This window comes from Arachis ipaensis, chromosome B10, assembly GCF_000816755.2.
Source record: "Arachis ipaensis cultivar K30076 chromosome B10, Araip1.1, whole genome shotgun sequence".
Classification (NCBI taxonomy): domain Eukaryota; kingdom Viridiplantae; phylum Streptophyta; class Magnoliopsida; order Fabales; family Fabaceae; genus Arachis; species Arachis ipaensis.
The window spans coordinates 36,106,655-36,125,451 of record NC_029794.2 but is presented as its reverse complement, the minus strand read 5'-3'; the positions used below and the strand labels follow the sequence as shown (position 1 = coordinate 36,125,451).

The window sequence follows — 18,797 nt, the reverse complement described above, 5'->3', positions numbered from 1 at the left end:
AGGATTTAAGGTTTTACGTGATAGGGTTTACGTTTTACGGTATAGTGTTCACGGTTCAGTGCTTAGGTTTTAGAGTGTATGGTTTAGTACGTATGGTTTAGGGTTTAGCGGTTTATGGTTTAGTGGTTTACGGTTTACGGTTTACGCTATATGGTCTAGTATTTAAGGGTCCAGTGTGTATAGTTTATGATTTACAGTTTAGGGTTTAGGTTTTACGGTTCTATGGTTTAGGGTTAGTTTCTTCCGGTTTAGGGTTTACGATTTACGGTTTAGGTTAAGCGGTTTAAGGTATGCGGTTTTCGTTTCAATGTGTAGAGTTTATAGTTTTGTGTTTACGGTTTAGTTTTTAGGGTTTACGGTTCCTAGTCTACTTTTTAGCATTCATGGTTTAAAAATAATGGCTTTAGGTGTACGGCTTACGGTTTAGTGTTCGCAGTCCAGCGTTTAGGTTTAAGGTTTTACATGATAGGGTTTACGTTTTACGGTATAGTGTTCCCGGTTATTGCTTAGGTTTTAGAGTGTATGGTTTAGTACCTATGGTTTAGTGTTTAGCGGTTTATGGTTTAGTGGTTTAAGTTTTATAGTTTACGCTGTATGGTCTAGTATTTAAGGGTCCAGTGTGTATAGTTTACGATTTACAGTTTAGGTTTTAGGTTTTACGGTTCTATGGTTTACGATTAGTTCCTTCCGGTTTATGGTTCATGATTTATGGTTTAGGTTAAGCGGTTTAAGGTATGCGGTTTCCGTTTCAATGCGTAGAATTTATGGTTTTGTGTTTACGGTTTAGTTTTTAGTGTTTACGGTTCCCAGTCTACTTTTTAGCGTTTATGATTTAAAAATTATGATTTCGGGTTTACGGCTTATGGTTTAGTGTTCGCGGTCCAGCGTTTAGGTTTAAGGTTTTACGTGATAGGGTTTACATTTTACGGTATAGTGTTCACGGTTCAGTGCTTTGGTTTTAGAGTGTATGGTTTAGTACCTATGGTTTAGGGTTTAGCGGTTTATGGTTTAGTGGTTTAGGATTTACGGTTTACGGTTTATGCTGTATGGTCTAGTATTTAAGGGTCGAGTGTGTATAGTTTACGATTTACAGTTTAGGGTTTAGATTTTAAGATTCTATGGTTTAGGGTTAATGGTTTCCAGTTTAAGGTTCACGATTTAGGGGTTAGGGTTTACGGTTTACAATTAAGGGTTTACGGTTTAGGGTGTATGGTCTAGTTTTTAAGGTTTAGGGTGTATGGTCAAGTATTGACATTCTACCAATTTTGCCATTCAATCTCATCTACAATAAGAAAAACAAAAAACAATCATCAGAGTTCTTGAATAATTCTTTTCATAGTTATGCTTTACAAACAAATATTTTTGGTAGTTCTCTTTGTTTCCAGTTTTCATTTTCAGCAATTATTTATTCATTTTTTTATTAACAGTATAGATATTTTTGTTTAGAGTTTTTGTATGTTCACTTATGTATATCATTGTATTTTTTTTAATAGAATTTTTAGTATTCATTGTTCATGTATTTTTTTAATTATTTTCATTAATACATATTTCTTAACAAACTTTATTATTTTAATTTTATAATGGTCACTTATGTATATTATTTACTAAAAAAGAGTATTAACAAATTATAACAAAAGAGTAAATACATAAATTTAAATTCTTTTCAAAACTAAATATAGTAAAAAAATGTTAAAATAATATAGATTTAAATGATATAAATTCATGTCCTTTTTAATAATTTTTGTGTAAACGTAATTTTGAATAATGTAATCGAAACAACATTCATTTTATTATAATCTATTTTGTTACAAAATTACCAAACAGATATCATGTTAACACTAACTCAGTTTTTTTGACAATCAAATTTGTAAAATCAATTTTACACAAAATTTCGTTTACAAACTATAATCCAAACACACAACTAATAGTTTATTTTTTTAATTTCATTATTTTCATTTGGGGACGGAAGTGCTTTGTGATGAGGGAATGGGAACTTCATTCTCCTATAACTTTATAGGCGATGGTAAAAAAGTGGAAAGCAAAAAGTTATTAGGCAATAAATTATATGAAGAGTGTCCATCACAGAGGAAAAAACAAAGAATTGTATGGGAGACAGGTAATGTAAAACACATAATTAATAAAAAGGAATATAACTCATAGGAAATGGAAAAAAAAGATACCATTTTCTCGAGTTATTGACCTAATACGTGTTTGATTTTCAAACTAACCTTTTCGAGTATTTAGCCATCCCATTAAACTTTGTTGTGAAATAAATCTTTGACCGGGTGTGTGATAATAAGAGATAGCAACACACACAATTCTTTTAAATGAGCATCGTACATAATGAGAATGAATTGATTAAATTTCATGGACACAAGCATTCATTACGAAAACGAAATTAAATCTTTAGGTAACCTATTGGTTTATGAAAATAATAGACAGTTACTGGAAAATTTTTATTAGCTTTGACTACAACAATGTAAATCAACTAATGCATGGATTTGAATAACTTCAATTATGATTCCAAAAGATGGAGCCTTCTCTTTTACCAATCAGAAAATAGAGTTTTAAATTAAATTAATTTTTGACAAAATGTAACACCCTCACTACTAGAATGTCACGCTTCCGGCTGCGCCACTCTGATAGCAAGAAGTATTACGACTACTTTATATACTTAATATTAAAATAGGAGCCTGTGACTCAACACCGTATCGCTGATTACTTTGAAAACCGGAAATAAATACTTTATCTTAAAAAGACAAGCAAGTATAGATTCATATACAAGACTTCTTACATAAATATCTTATAATATAATATATACATAATAAAACATACAACTCCTGTCACTCTTACAAAATTGTAATAACAAAGACGAGGGAAGAAAATAATCTAATTAATACAACAACATATAAAACAAACGCAGTAAACTCTTCTTAATGCTTCTTCATCCGGTTCCTGAAAAGGTAAAGCTGTAGGGGGGTGAGAACCTAACCACACAGTCTCACCACGGAGTTTCAAAGTTGTCATAAGAAGATATTTAATAAGAAAAACTTTTCAAGCTCAGTGATTATCATTGCCTTATGAATCCTTTAAAAACCAGTAGGTAATCATTCAAAACCTTTTCAAAGAAACAACGTTTAATTTTTTCCGAAATCCGAAACCTTTCCTTTCTTGTAAGAAAATCTCAATCAGAAACCAACCACGGAATCAAACAACACAATCATTAATTCAGCACCAAAGTTCATTCTCAAATGTAGCACGCCAGGACAAACACAGGCAAGACAGACAAGGAAAGCACAAGTAGAGGTAGCAGTAACAGTTAAGAACAGTTTAGCAATTAGGCAAACCAAAACAAGTTCAAACCCAAGCAAAGCATACAAATGCATATGATGCATGCCTGTCCTATGGCTGATGAGGCTCATCTCTTGGTTATCCAACCAGCCTGACAAGTCTGAATTGTCCTTAGACTGTCCCCCGACGTGCATCCCAAAGAGTCTATGCATAGCTTTTTCTCAAATAATCAATATTGCTTAATGAGGGTAACATTCTCGGGGATTTATATAGTGCCCGGTCACACTTACGTCGTAGGGTCAATAGAGTATCGAGATTTCAACCTGGTACATGTGGTGGCAAGCCATGGTACTTTATCCAGGGAACCTCGTATCTCAGATAATGCAAATTCATAAGCCATATGAATAATTCAAAGATCATATCTCAACATTCTCAACATCATCATCATTCATCAACTCAAGTCTCATTTCCAATTTCATTCAAAACCCATGTTTCAAAGAAGATCTTCATCATCCTTCTTTCCATTCCGTTTATTAACAATTCCAATTCAAGACATAATTCCTTCTTTTAAATAAATCAGTATTAAAACATATAACGTTTAAAACCAAATCTTTTTAAATAATTACTTCAAATGAAACTTCCAATTTTATAAAATTTCGGCAGCATCTCCTCTAAAACTCGGACTTGCCACCCTTTTCGGGTCCCAACCAAACCAAACAAAACACCTGTTAATCATTCAATTCACTTTCAATAACAATTTTCACAACAACCACACTCAACACAAGGAAATTGCAAAATCCAGAATCCAATCAACCAATCCTATAAATCGCAATCTAAATCAACCTCATTCAACAACATTAATCAATAATTAAGAACTCTCAGTTTTCTCAAATAGTTTTAAACCAAACCGTTCCTCAAACCCTATTCGAACTATTTCTAAAATAGTAAATTATTCTCAATAAACAAACCATTTTCAAATATCAAGTCCTTTCCAAATTTGTTTTAAAATCCAATTCCGATATCAAATCAGATTCAATATCAAATCAAATTTCATACTAAACCTTTCCTAGAATCGAATCATTTCCAAAATTAAACTAAATGCCATTATTAAATCTCTCCCATTTATTCAAGGAAAACCACTTTAACAACACCAGTCAACTAATCAGAATATTCAGCTTTCTCAATCGATCCATCTATCAATCAAACTAATAATCTTATTCATCCAAAACAACTCTATTCAATTCATAAGACTCAGGAAATCACCAAAGATGTATTTTACGCATTAATATGATTTATAACAACTCTGGAAAATAAAACAAGTTTAAGAAAAGTACCCCTACCTCAGTTAGCTAAATCCGCGTAATTTATCGTGATAATTCCCTTTTCTTTTAATTCATGGCGACAGTGACAACAATAACCCCCATGGAAACAACAACAGCCCCGACACCTCTTATAACAACCGTGTCAATACGAATAGCAATGACAGTGACTGAAAAATTTTCAAGAAACCAAAGACAATGACATATATCAAAAATTGAATCAGAACAAGCATATGACAACAATAATTATAAGGGTTTTAGATGGAAAACTCACTGCAGCTACAGAGAAACAGAACAGTGGAGCTGGAAGAAGCAGAGATCAGACTAGGAAACCCGTTCTGGCGGCGGTAGCATTAATCTGAGTGAGTAAGGCAGCAGAGATACCAACAATAATCAGAACAGTGGGACAGAATAGAAGTGGAACAGGGTTCAAGAAAGCAAGAAACAAGGTTACCGGTGAATCTAACCTGGAAGGCAGCAACGTAGGCAATGGTGAATCTAATCTGGCGACGACAAGGCATGGCGGAGGCTGCGCAGTAATGAACGGCAACGCAACACCTTCCTCTCTCACCTATGAACTCTCTTTCTCTCACTTGTGAGCTCGACGACAACGGCCATGGAAGCTTCTGCCCGGTGGCTCAACAGTGACCGGTACTGTGGTGACATCTCCCCTTTCTCCATCATGAGCGCTCTCGTTCATTTCTCACTCTCCTTCAGTTGGCCCAGTCGACCGTGATGGCGACGCGGGTTCAAAATGGCGACGCTTCTCCTTCGACATGGCTGGACGGCGACGCGACACGACGCGGCAAGCAGCAGCGAGGTAGCAGCGCGACCTGGCAGCGCGACCTTCTCTCTCTTCTCCTTCCTTGGTTCTCCCTCTCTCTTCTCTATGCGACATGGCGGTGCGGCGGCAGTAATGCCCGCTAGCGCCATCTCCCTCTCGTCCCTCTTCCCCCTTTCCCCTTCTTCCTCAACGCCCTCTGCTCTCTGTTCCTCCCTTTCCTTTCTTTTTCTTTTTTTTTTCCTTCTTTCTTTCTTCGGTTCGTGGTGTATGAAGGGGGGTTAGCATTGGCAGCTAGGTTTTTGGTGAAGTTAGGGTTAGGATGATATTTTGGGGATTTAGGGTTTTGGTAAAAATTAGGTATAAGGATAGTTTGGTAATTTTAATAAAATTGGAGCATAAAGAATTAATTTTTTGAAAAACTAATTTAATCTCTAAAATTACTTTAAAATATTATTTGTGGTATAAAAATACTAATTGATTCCCAATAAATATGATATGTTTCAAATATGTGATGGTATAACAAGGCGACAAAGGTTATAAAACAAGCTGGGGTTAAAATGATGTGCTTAACGTCCGCATACTAATCTTATATCAACTTCAGAGATTCAACTATTCAAACTTCAACGTAAATTATCTCCACCATTTTTAACTGTACTTCATTGAGCAACTCATCCAAAGGTTCTCAACTTTGTTAAACACTTTGCAATCCTTACTACTGGTTATAAGTCCCACATCAACAAAACTCTTTCACGTAAAACAAGGTTTCACAACTCCCTGTGATGTCGTACACTTACGAGTTTCATCTTTTGCGTTTACCAGACGTGTCCTAAAGGAATAAGGCGTCGTTTACCTAAGTCTAACGGTCGCAAGAAGTATACTCAGAAGGATAATAGACCATAGAAAAGAAAGAAAAGCAATAAGGACCGCGTTTGCGAGAATTTGAAAGAATAAATGCAATTGCAGGTAAACAAGGATGCTCAAGCAACGAAGTTTGCTAGAAAGAAATCAATTGACAACTTCAAGGATAACCTTTGGATCAAAGAAATTCAATAGGATCAATAAGAAGGAAATCAGCGCATTAGTTTGAAACATATCCAAGCTGAATTGAAGAAGTATGAGATTTCATAGAAAATGAATGATTAAAGACTATGGTGACGCATTACTGCGGAACAACTTCAAATGATCACGGGGGTTTCATAGTTCGTGGAGGTATATGGAATCAATAGGCGTGTTGCCAGAGCTTTAACACAGTCAGAAGTGTAAGCAGATCAAGATATGCGTAAGGTGCAAATGGTGAAGCAAGGAAATTTAAATTACATTTCAAGAAAAGAGAAGAAGGAACACACATCAAATTGAATGGCATAATTTAGAACACATAAGCCAATACAACATAATAAAAAGGGGCACTTTACATTTTCAAAGATTCAAGGGTCGGCATCATATCCAAAACAATTCCAATGTTATGTCAAAGAGTACAAGACATTATAAAGAGAATTATAATGGCAATCATAGATGTTCTTAAAGATTCAGATAGCAATTTATAAATAAGAGGTGGACGTATAGAGAAATTAAAGAACTTCAATAGAGATGATAAGAAGAAAACGGTGCATTAATTAAAATTGATTTCAAGCTGAATCAAGGTACAAGATTCACAAGAAAGTGACCAAAGTCAAGGACGTCATTTACAAAATCCAAGGGAATATGTAGGAACACAATCAAATGAAAGGTCCACAAGGAATAGATAAACTTAAGAGGAAGATCATCTTACCTAATAAAAAAGGAGATATGAAATAAACAATTGAGGAAACTGAACAAAGTATAGATGTTTGCGTTACCTCAAAATTCTGCGACTCCTTATAACCTCGTATACTTATCAAATTCACTTTCTATGCGCACAAATCACGTCCCTAAAACCTAATACGTAAGAAATACTAAACTTGAGAATATTACAAATGACATAAATGGTATTTGCAAGAAATCAGGAAAATACTCAGATTCACAGTTGAACAAGGATGGTACTTCGCAAGGATTTGAAAGAATACGTGAGATTATCAACAGACAAGAATGTATTTAAGCAATGAAGTGTAGTGTAAAGGGATTTAATTCGAAAGCTTAAGAAGGAATTCTGAATCAAAGGGCTTTGATATGGGCAATAATAGGAAAGAGAGTACAGCAATTTAGAATAACTTCAAATTGAACCTAAAGGAATTAGTATATCTTTTTCTAAAGAAAGTATATAAATTCAATATTTTTCAAACAAAACTAAACAAAGGTAAATATTATGTTATACTAGATCAAATTCAAATTAAAATTATTTGTGTGAAGTTTATTAAATAAAAATTAACTGAAATGAAAGCAGAAATTTTGCTTTTGAAAATTTGAAGAGTTCGTAGATACATACTTAAGTAAATATATATGTATATGCATAAAAATTTGAATAATGTTGCAAAAGAATCAAATTATGTTCAAATGAGAAAATCTAAGGTAAAGTGTTCTTATAAAGATAAATAAAGACTAAGTAGTACTTTTAGATAGAAGCATGTTGTAACTATATAAAGAAATTATTTATTTTTTGTAGGAAAGTACTTACAAAATCAAAGGTTGTCATATTCAGAATTCAAATAATGGTTACAACCAGAATCAAATAGAAAAAGAACCAAAATAGAACTATTTTCAAAAGAGATCCTAAGATAAGAGTTGTAGAAGAAAACTACTAGAATTGATACTTTATCAAAACAATGTCAATTTTTATCACTTTTTTTTTACTAAGAAATACAAAACCAAAGATTGTAATCCGAGCAAGACACACAATAATTATAAAACACGAAACAGGAGAACTAAATCCCATATTTAGTTTACTACGAATCGCGACTCTTAAGATTTCAAATGATTTAGGAATCAAGGATTATGCGTTGCACCAAAACTAATTCGAAATCAAATCAACAAATACCAATTTTATGAACTGTGTCAAGGTTGAATGTTCCTTAAAGATTCAAGTAACAATTAGGAACATAATCAAGCAAGGATATATATGGATGACAAGAAATGGTAGAAAAATATCCGAAACACATTTCAAGAAAGAAATCAATAACCAGAGATTCCAATACAATTAATAAAGAAAAAGATAACGTCAAGTACGAATAAAGATTATACGTCGAAACAGAAATAATATCTAGAACTTAGTTTCTAGCGTTCCCAAAACCCGCGACTCGCATTATCTATGACTCGCATATCGTCTATGATAACCCATTAGTGCTTACATATACATAATTCACTAGTGTTAAGCTGGCCAAACTTAATACCAGGAATTATGCAATGCAAGACTAATGGCATTAATCAATAGACCGTCATGTGCATAAAGCTCTAATTCTCGTTATCCAAACAAGACCTACTACATGACAGACTTTCAAAGTATGCAATTGAAGCATAGTCAGTCCATTCCCAAGGCTCTACAGGAAAGACCGCTCTGATACCATAATGTAACACCCTTACTACCAGAATGTCACGCTTCCGGATGCGCCACTCTGATAGCTAGAAGTATTATGACTACTTTATATACTTAATATTAAAATAGGAGCCTGTGACTCAACACCGTATCGCTGATTACTTTGAAAGCCGGAAATAAATACTTTATCTTAACAAGACAAGCAAGCATAGATTCATATACAAGACTTCTTACATAATATCTTATATATAATATATACATAAAACATACAACTCCTGTCCCTCTTAAAAAATTGTAATAACAAAGACGAGGGAAGAAAATAATCTAATTAATACAACAACATATAAAACAAACGCAGTAAACTCTTCTTAATGCTTCCTCATCTAGTTCCTGAAAAGGTAAAGCTGTAAGGGGGTGAGAACCTAACCACACGGTCTCACCACGGAGTTTTAAAGTTGTCATAAGAAGATATTTAATAAGAAAAACTATTTTCAAGCTCAGTGATTATCATTGCCTTATGAATCCTTTAAAAACCAGTAGGTAATGGTTCAAAACCTTTCCAAAGAAACAATGTTTAATTTTTTCCGAAATCCACGCAATCAAACAACACAATCATTAACTCAGCACCAAAGTTCATTCTCAAATGTAGCACGCCAGGACAAACACAGGCAAGACAGACAAGGAAAGCACAAGTAGAGGTAGCAGTTACAGCAAATAGTTCAAGTAACAGTTAAGAACAGTTTAGCAATTAGATAAACCAAAACAAGTTTAAACCCAAGCAAAGCATACAAATGCATATAATGCATGCCTATCCTATGGCTGATGAGGCTCATCTGTCGGTTATCCAGTCAGCCCGACAAGTCTGAATTGTCCTTAGACTGTCCCCCGACGTGCATCCCCAAGAGTCTATACATAGCTTTTTCTCAAATAATCAATATTGCTCAATGGGGGTAAGATTCCCGGGGATTTATATAGTGCCCGGTCACTTTTACGTCGTAGGGTCAACAGAGTATCGAGTTTTCAACCTGGTACACGTGGTGGCAAGCCATGGTACTTTATCTAGGGAACCTCGTATCTCAGATAATTAAATTCATAAGCCATATGAATAATTCAAAGATTATATCTCAACATTCTCAACATCATCATCATTCATCAACTCAAATCTCATGTCCAATTTCATTCAAAACCCGTGTTTCAAAGAAGATCCTCATCATCCTTTTTTCCATTCTGTTCATTAACAATTCCAATTCAAGACATAATTCCTTCTTTTAAATAAATCAATCTTAAAACATATAACGTTTAAAACCAAATCTTTTTAAATAATTACTTCAAATGAAACTTCCAATTTTATAAAATTTCGGCAGCATCTCCTCTAAAACTCGGATTTGCCACCCTTTTTGGGTCCCAACCAAACCAAACCAAACACCTGTTAATCATTCAAATCACTTCCAATAACAATTTTCACAACAACCACACTCAACACAAGAAAATTGCAAAATCCAGAATCCAATCAACCAATCCTATAAATCATAATCTAAATCAACCTCATTCAACAACATTAATCAATAATTAAGAACTCTCAGTTTTCTCAAACAGTTTCAAACCAAACCATTCCTCAAACCCTGTTCGAACCATTTCTAAAATAGTAAATTATTCTCAATAAACAAACCGTTTTCAAATATCAAGTCCTTTCCAAATTTGTTTTAAAATCAAATTCCGATATCAAATCGGGTTCAATATCAAATCAAATTTCAATACTAAACCTTTCCTAGAATCGAATCGTTTCCAAAATTAAACTAAATGCCATTATTAAATCTCTCCCATTAATTCAAGGAAAACTACTTTAACAACATCAGTCAACTAATCAGAATATTCAGCTTTCTTAATCGATCCATCTATCAATCAAACTAATAATCTTATTCATCCAAAACAACTCTATTCAATTAATAAGACTCAGGAAATCACCAAAGATGTATTTTACGCATTAATATCGATTTATAACAACTCTGGAAAATAAAACAAGTTTAAGAAAAGCACCCCTATCTCAGTTAGCTGAGTCCACGTAATTTATCGTGATAATTCCCTTTTCTTTCAATTCATGGCGATAGTGACAACAATAACCCCCATGGAAACAACAACAGCCCCGACACCTCTTATAACAACCGTGTCAATATGAATAGCAATGACAGTGACTGAAATAGTTTCAAGAAACCGAAGACAATGACATATAACAAAAATTGAATTAGAACAAGCATATGACAACAATAATTATAAGGGTTTTAGATGGAAAACTCACTACAGCTACAGAGAAACAGAACGGTGGAGCCACAATAAGCAGAAATCAGACCAGGAAACCCGTTCTGGCGGCGGTAGCATTAATCTGAGTGAGTAAGGCAGCAGAGACACTAACAATAATCAGAACAGTGGGACAGAATAAAAGTGGAACAAGGTTCAAGAAAGCAAAAAACAAGGTTATCGGTGAATCTGACCCGGAAGGCAGCAACGTAGGCAAGGCTTCCCCTCGTCGGTGGTAACTCTGGCGACGACAAGGCATGATGGAGGCTGTGTAGCAATGAACGGCAACGCAACACCTTCCTCTCTCACCTGCGAACTCTCTTTCTCACTTGTGAGCTCGACGGCAACGGCCATGGAAGCTTCTGCCTGGTGGCTCGACAGTGACCGGTACAGTGGCGACATCTCCCCTTTCTCCATCGTGAGTGCTCTCGTTCATTTCTCACTCTCCCTCAGCTGGCCCAGTCGATCGTGATGGCGACGCGGGTTCAAAATGGCGACGACTCTCCTTCGACATGGCTGGACGGCGACGCGACACGGCGCGGCGAGCGGCGGCGAGGTAGCAGCGCGACCTTCTCGCTCTTCTCCTTCCTTGGTTTTCCCTCTCTCTTCTCTATGCGACATGGCGGCGTGGCGGCAGTGACGCCCGCTAGCGCCGTCTCCCTCTCATCCCTCTTCCCCCTTTCCCCTTTTTCCTCAACGCCCTCTGCTCTTTGAACCTCCCTTTCCTTTCTTTTTCTTTTTTTTTTCCTTCTTTCTTTCTTCGGTTAGTAGGGTATGAAGGGGGAGTTAGCATTGGCGGCTTGGTTTTTGGGGAAATTAGGGTTAGTGTGATATTTTGGGGATTTAGGGTTTTGGTAAAAATTAGGTATAAGGATAATTTGGTAATTTTAATAAAATTGGAGCATAAAGTATTAATTTTTGAAAAACTAATTTAATCTCTAAAATTACTTTAAAATATTATTTGTGGTATAAAAATACTAATTGATTCCCAATAAATTACTCTAATTGAAAATACATGGTAATATAATTAATTTTCTTTACCTTTAACTTAAAATATTAAATGATATAAATATAAAGCATCTAAAATCGAATCATATAAAATTCTTATTATTTCGTAACTACCAACTTTATAATTTAAATATAGAAAATAATTTAACCCAATAAAATTTATAACCGAAGTATTTAAACCTCGGGTCGTCTTCTTAAGAAATTGCAGGGAAGTATGATTTATTATTGGTTATGGAAAAAGGGTATATTTTTGTGTTTTTGAAATAGGGAACAGGAAAATAAATTGGCAATAATTAAAGTAAATTAATAATTATGAAAAACTCTTAGCAAGGTATGAGAACTAGAAATCCTATCCTAGTTATCCTTATCAGGTGTGATGAGAATTGTTATTGCTCCCACTTAGTTAACCCTTACTAAATAAAGGAAAGTCAAGTGGACTAATTAACTTGATTCCTCAAGTCCTAGTCAACTCCTATGGAAAAACTAGCTTTAGAGGGATCCAAGTCAATCAGCAATTTCCAACTCTCACTCGACCGTTGAGTTTGATAACTCAAGTGTTACCAATTACTTAACCAAAACCAAAAAGGAGAAAAATCTAAATTAAACTGAAAGCATCATAAATAGAATAAAACAATCGTAAATCTGTAATACCTCAAATTATATTAAATAGAATATTCAAATCTAACATGAAAAATTCATAAGCCAATTTGGCAACATAAGTAATTAACAAGTAAAAGCATTAGAGTAAATAAAAGTAGAAGAGAAACATAAATTAAAGGAACATTGAACCTGGAATGAAGAAATAACCATAAACTGAGAGGAATCCTAATCCTAAAAACCTAAATCCTAAATCCTAAATCCTAAGAGAGAGGAGAGAGCCTCTCTCTCTAGAAAACTACATCTAAAACCTAAAATTGTGAATTATGAAAGTTGTCTCTTGTCGTTATTGATTCCCCCATTCACTGGCTTCTATTCTGTGTCTCTGGGCTTGGATTTGGGCCGAAAAGGGTCCAGAAATCGCTGGAGGCGACTTCTGCAATTTACTGCACGTGGCGTCCGTCACGTGTTCACGTGGGTCACGCGTTCGCGTCATTTGGAGTTTTTTTCCTTGTCACACATACGCGTCAGTCACGCGTATGCGTCGCTTGCGTTTTGCGCTACGCACGCGTCCGCGTCATCCATGCGTGCGCGTCGCTGCCAGTTTCTTCAAAACTCCATTTTGTGCGTTCCTTCCATTTTTGCGTGTTTCCTTTCTGTCCTCTAAGTCATTCCTGCGCTATAAAGCCTGAAATTACTTAACACACAGATCATGGCATCGAATGGTAATAAAGGATAATTAAAATTAATATTTTTAAGGCATAGAAAACATGTTTTCACATATATCACATAATAAGGAAGGAGTTGTAAAACCATGCAATTCATATGAATAAGTGGGTGAAGAATTGATAAAAACACTCAATTGAGCACAAGATGAGTCATAAAATAGGGTTTTATCAACCTCCCCACACTTAAACATTAGCATGTCCTCATGCTAAATCCAAAAGAAAAGAGTGAAGGCAGAATGGTGGAATCTTATGCAACGCAATCTATTCTAAATGCAAGCTACCTAAATGAATCATGCAATCCTAATTATTATCCACCTATATATATAGAGCTTACATGTGGTTAAATTGATTCATATTTTCAAGGAATCGTATATGTACAACCAAGGCCAAATCATATTAAAACACATTCACGATTGAGTTGAGTTAAAGGAATTCACAAACTTGCAAGACAATTTAATAATTAAGCATGGATATATGGAAATGAGCTATTGAACCCTCACTGGATTTGTGTTTACTCTCTAGTCACTCAGTGTTTGGGGTTAATCACTCTATTCTTCTTCTAGTCATGCTTTCTAAAACTTTGTTCTTCATCTAACCAATCAACAAATATCTAATGTATACATACAAACATCATGAGGTCTTTTTCAGGGTTGTAATGGGGCTAAGATAAGGGTGAAGGTATGTAAAATTTTGCCTAGCTTCCCAATTTTCCCACTTTTGTGTCACATACTCATGTACCAATTTAATTTTGATTTTACCTCCATGTGAATTGATTTCTTTACTAAACTCATTATTGGGGTAATTTTGTCTCCTTATTTATTTATTTAATTAAAAAGGATTTTTTTTTTGAAACATAAACACAACATTTTTAATGCACATGGTATTTTAATTATTTTAGTTTCGCATGAGTATGCTTCCAAATTTCAAATGATTTATAGAGTTAATACCTTTTCTATCAACCCAAGTTCCCATAATTTTTTCCACACTTAGTTGATACATAATCTCTATCTTAAGCTAACTAAAGATTCAATTTGGAATTTTTAATTTATTTTTCTGCTTATGGCTAGTGATGCAGTTATCAAACAGAAGGGGATTAAAAAGGCTCAAGGGGGCTGACAAGGGTGACATAAAAGGGTAGGCTTTATTTGGGATAAGTGAGCAAAAACAAGTAATAGCTTCAATCACATGCAAGTATGTAAATACATTCTATATTGGACATATAGACTGAAACAAAGTAAAGATTGCAAGCATAGAAAAGAAGGGCGAAACATACAAGAATGAAAATTATGGTTAAATGTAACCATGCAATTAAGCTCAAAAACTCACGGGTTGTGTGTTCTTTGGCTCAAAAAACCATATATCAGTTATGTATATCATGCAAGTAGAGATCAAGAGTTTTTATTCAACTCAATGTTAATCTTAGAATGGCTCTTATAAAATTTAGTGTTTTCCTTAAAAATTGTTGTCAATTAACCAACAATTATTGCTATATATATATATAGTGTGTGGATTGTTGTGATTCTGAAAAACTAAAATTTCTAGTTTACTCCTTTTATTTCCAATTAAACCAAATTATTATATGCTAAAAGGGTAAACTAAACTAATTAATCCATATTTTCTATATCACAACTAATAAGCTAAAAGTGCAAATTAAACTAAATATCTAAGATGTATACAAACCAAAGTACAAAATGCAGAAATAAAGTAGAAATAAACAGAAATACAGCACAAGAAAATATATAAGTACTGAAAGGCAAATAAGATAAAATAAAATACAGAAAAAGAAATAAAAATAGGATAAAGAGAGTCTGAAAGTGGTTCACCAAAAATAAAGTTCACCAGAGATGGCGATCTCCCCACACTTAAATAATAGTATCGTCCTCGATGCTCAATCAAGCTGGGTGTGAGGAAGTGGCATCTCTGGAAGGATGTACTGCTGGTGTCTCTGTGGGCTTTGGTTGGGATAGTGCCTGAGGCTCTGCCTGGATCGGTGCCTGTGGGTCTGATGGCTGTGTCTGCAGAGGCTCCTCATGCTGGGACTCTGCCTGCTGATGCTCCTTACGTGCCTCTGCCGCATGATCATCCGCCTCCGCCTCAGATGGCTCTGATGGTGTGTCAGGTTCAGAGGGGATGTCAGGGTTGCCGGACCAGATCATTAGCTTCAGATGCTCATATCGCCGCTTGTCGCGGCGCTCCATCCGATCCAGGAGCTCGAAGAGTCGGCGCACCAGGTGGTAAATGGGTTCGGGAGCAGGTAATGGTCCTGTAGGGGTGGCTTGGACAGCAGGTGCTGAAGGGGCAGCAGAAGATGTGGCTGCCTCAGCGGAGGCAGTGAGAAAGGGAGGTCTGTAGCCCAAAGCCTGGAACTTCTTGCTGTGTAGGATAATTTTCTTGCATTCGGCGGCAGGTGGCTTCTCATCAGCAATCTCCCAGGGCACCTCAGCTCAGCGTCCCATCTGAGTAATCAAATATGGAAGGGGCAGAGTGCCTCGGACATGGACCCTGGACATGTAGTATCGGATAAAGCGGGTAATCATGGCAGCTGGCACCTTAGTCTCATGAGTGCTTGGCATCACACAGTTACTCAGAATCTGCTGCCATAGCCGAGCCTCATCATTCAGATAGATAAGCTTAATTCCTTTTGGGGCCACTGTGGACTTGCTCATGACCCATGGGACAGTAGGATCAAGAGCTATAGTCCGCTTCACTGTATCCCAGTCAAACCTTATAAATCTCATATCCTCTTCAGCCTGCTGGTAACCATCTGGTTTATCTGATTTAGGTAGGAGCTGTAGGATATCTTGCTTCCTCAGTAACCAGAATCTGCTTGCCTCGGAGCTGTACTGCATCCAGGGTTGTTTTGAAATAGTTACAGTAGAATTCTCTAACCCAGGATGCATTGATCTCAGTCAAGTTCCTCTCCAAGAAGAACCAGCCTCTCTGTTTAATTTGTTCTGAGGTGTATTGTTTGAGTTCTTCTGGAATTTTAAGGGTCTTTTCCAGGTATAGGTTCCTTGAAGTTGCAAAGACCGGATACTTGAGATCACAGTATCTGTTGGCAAACTTGACGGGGTCTGTGGCAGGCACCAACTTATCAGCCTTTTCCTGCGGGGTAAAATTCTTTTTCCGCCAGGAATCATCATGGAGAATATCCAAAATAGAGGTAGAGGATTCGCCTCTTTTCCTTTTGCCAGTGGTTGCCTTGCCCTTTCCTTTGCTTTTGGGGTCTGACATCCTAAAAAATAGAAGTTACAAGATATAGTTTATTAAACTAAAGCAGGAAAACAGGTAAGCAAATAGGATTTGAATGATATAAGCATAGAGGGCAAAAGAGCAATGAGCATGAAGTGAGTTAGATAGATGTAAGAATTTGGAATGTATACAAGGTGAAAATCAGAGGAGAAAAATCACAATCCAAAATCTATGATATGCGGAATTCTTGTTAATCGGGAACAACAGTAATCATGCCTTGAAATGGTTTTAAAGTGGTTAGTTGAAAACTAATAGAAAATTTAGAAAGTGAATGCAGTTAAGAGTTAAAAAGTGAAGTCAAGGTAAGTGGCATGGTGTTGTGGTTCCTAATTAACCAAAATTGTACGAACTTGAATAGCAAGTAACTCACATTCAAGTAGATATTGCAGATTATTGATGATAATTCATATAAAAGAATTGCAAAATGAAAGTGAAATCATCAATAATGCGATTTAATTAATAAGGGAATCAGAAAGAATAAGAAAGCTAGCCCGTGCATTCATGAATTGGTTCGGTTGAAACTAATTAGTGCAAAACTTGAAAGTGCCAAAATCAATTTATGAATGGGAGTTTAGTGAAAAAATCGGGCAGCATTCTGCCTATAAATTGGACGTTCCCGGGTAATAAATAGCAGCAGAAACAGTTCATATGATAATAAAGTAGTGCAGAAAAGAGTAACAAATAGCAAGTCACATGGATAAACAAACTCAATCTGCAATAAGGAATGCAATTACGGTTGAATAGTGTAACAACAGCTTTGAACAGTAAAGCATATGAACAACATCATCATCACAGCAGAAAAAATTACAAAACAGATACAACAAGCAGCAAGAACGGTGCAATTATCAGGCCTACATCCACTAACCACATCCTAGCTACCTAACCACCTAAAATCCACTACGATCATGCATTTCTAACTATCCTAATTTGAACAGAATTTGAAAAATATGGAATTAACTAAAAAAATGGGAAAGAAATCGGTGTTTGGTGGAACCTGGTGGGCAGAGGAACAGAAATTGGAGGCAGAGAGATGGTGGTGGTGTGGTAGTGGTGGTGGCGACGCGGCGGCGCTAGGAGGTGGCACGGCGACGGTCCTTGGTGGGGGCAGGGCGGCGGTTCGGTGGTTGAGGGAGAAAGAGGGTTATGGAGGGGAGAAGAGAAGAAGGGGGTGAGGAGGGTGAGGGTTGTGGGGGTCGTGGTGGCCGGCGGTTCTGGGTGAGGCGATCCAGGCGAACGCGTGGTTGGGGCGGAGAAGCAACGACGCGGACACGTCATTGACGCGATCGCATGAGTGAGGGATAATGAAAGTGACACGTACGCATGGGACACGCATACGCGTCGCTCAGAATTTGTGCTAAACGCACAATTCCAGCATCGTTTTGGCGCAACTCTCTGTTTCCATTGAGGGGGCAATAATTTTCACGCGTCGCTCACACTTTCGCGTGGTGTGTGTGAAGTGAAAGTGACGCGTTTGCATCACTGACGCGAACGCGTGGCCCAAATTGTGCCTAACGCATACCAGCCGCACGATTCCAGCCCAACTTTCTGGGCATTGGATTGTGACGTCGATTTTGAGTCAACGCCCACGCGTGGCTCATGCGCACGCGTGGAGTGCATTTTTTTTATGCAATATGTAATATGCAAGATGCAGATGTCATGAATGATCCTAGGGAAAATAATATAAAATAAAATAAAATGAAACTAAAAACAAACAGAACGAAATAAAATTAAAGTTGAAAAAGGAACGATTATACCGTGGTGGGTTGTCTCCCACCTAGCACTTTTAGTTGAAGTCCTTAAGTTGGACGTTTGATGAGCTTCTTGTCATGGCGGCTTATGCTTGAACTCATCCAAAAATCTCCTCCAACGTTTGCAATTCCAATATCCTCCGGGGTCCCAGACTAGGCATGTAAAGCCTTTGAGCAAATCAAAGCAGGTTTTCAGGCTCCACGGGTCTTGATTGTCAGAATGAATCCCAGGATCCCAAACCTTGCTTTTGTAACCGCTTTCACTTTTATCTACATTGTTCCAACCGGGCGGTACACAACCTGAATTTCTACTGAGATACCCAAACTTCT

The 18,797-nt window shown here is 36.4% G+C and overlaps 2 long non-coding RNA genes across 3 annotated transcripts; both read right to left on the bottom strand.

The window, feature by feature from the left end:
- LOC110268097 lies at positions 2,926-5,002 on the bottom strand. Of its 2 annotated transcripts, none has more exons than XR_002356152.1 (3): positions 4,885-5,002; positions 4,632-4,780; positions 2,926-2,969 (listed from the first exon to the last, which is right to left on the bottom strand). It is a non-coding gene; the product is annotated as an uncharacterized LOC110268097 (long non-coding RNA). The 2 variants fall into 2 exon arrangements; XR_002356153.1 differs by having other exon boundaries at positions 2,926-2,955.
- LOC110268096 lies at positions 10,969-11,245 on the bottom strand. The gene is made up of 2 exons (XR_002356151.1): positions 11,136-11,245; positions 10,969-11,031 (listed from the first exon to the last, which is right to left on the bottom strand). It is a non-coding gene; the product is annotated as an uncharacterized LOC110268096 (long non-coding RNA).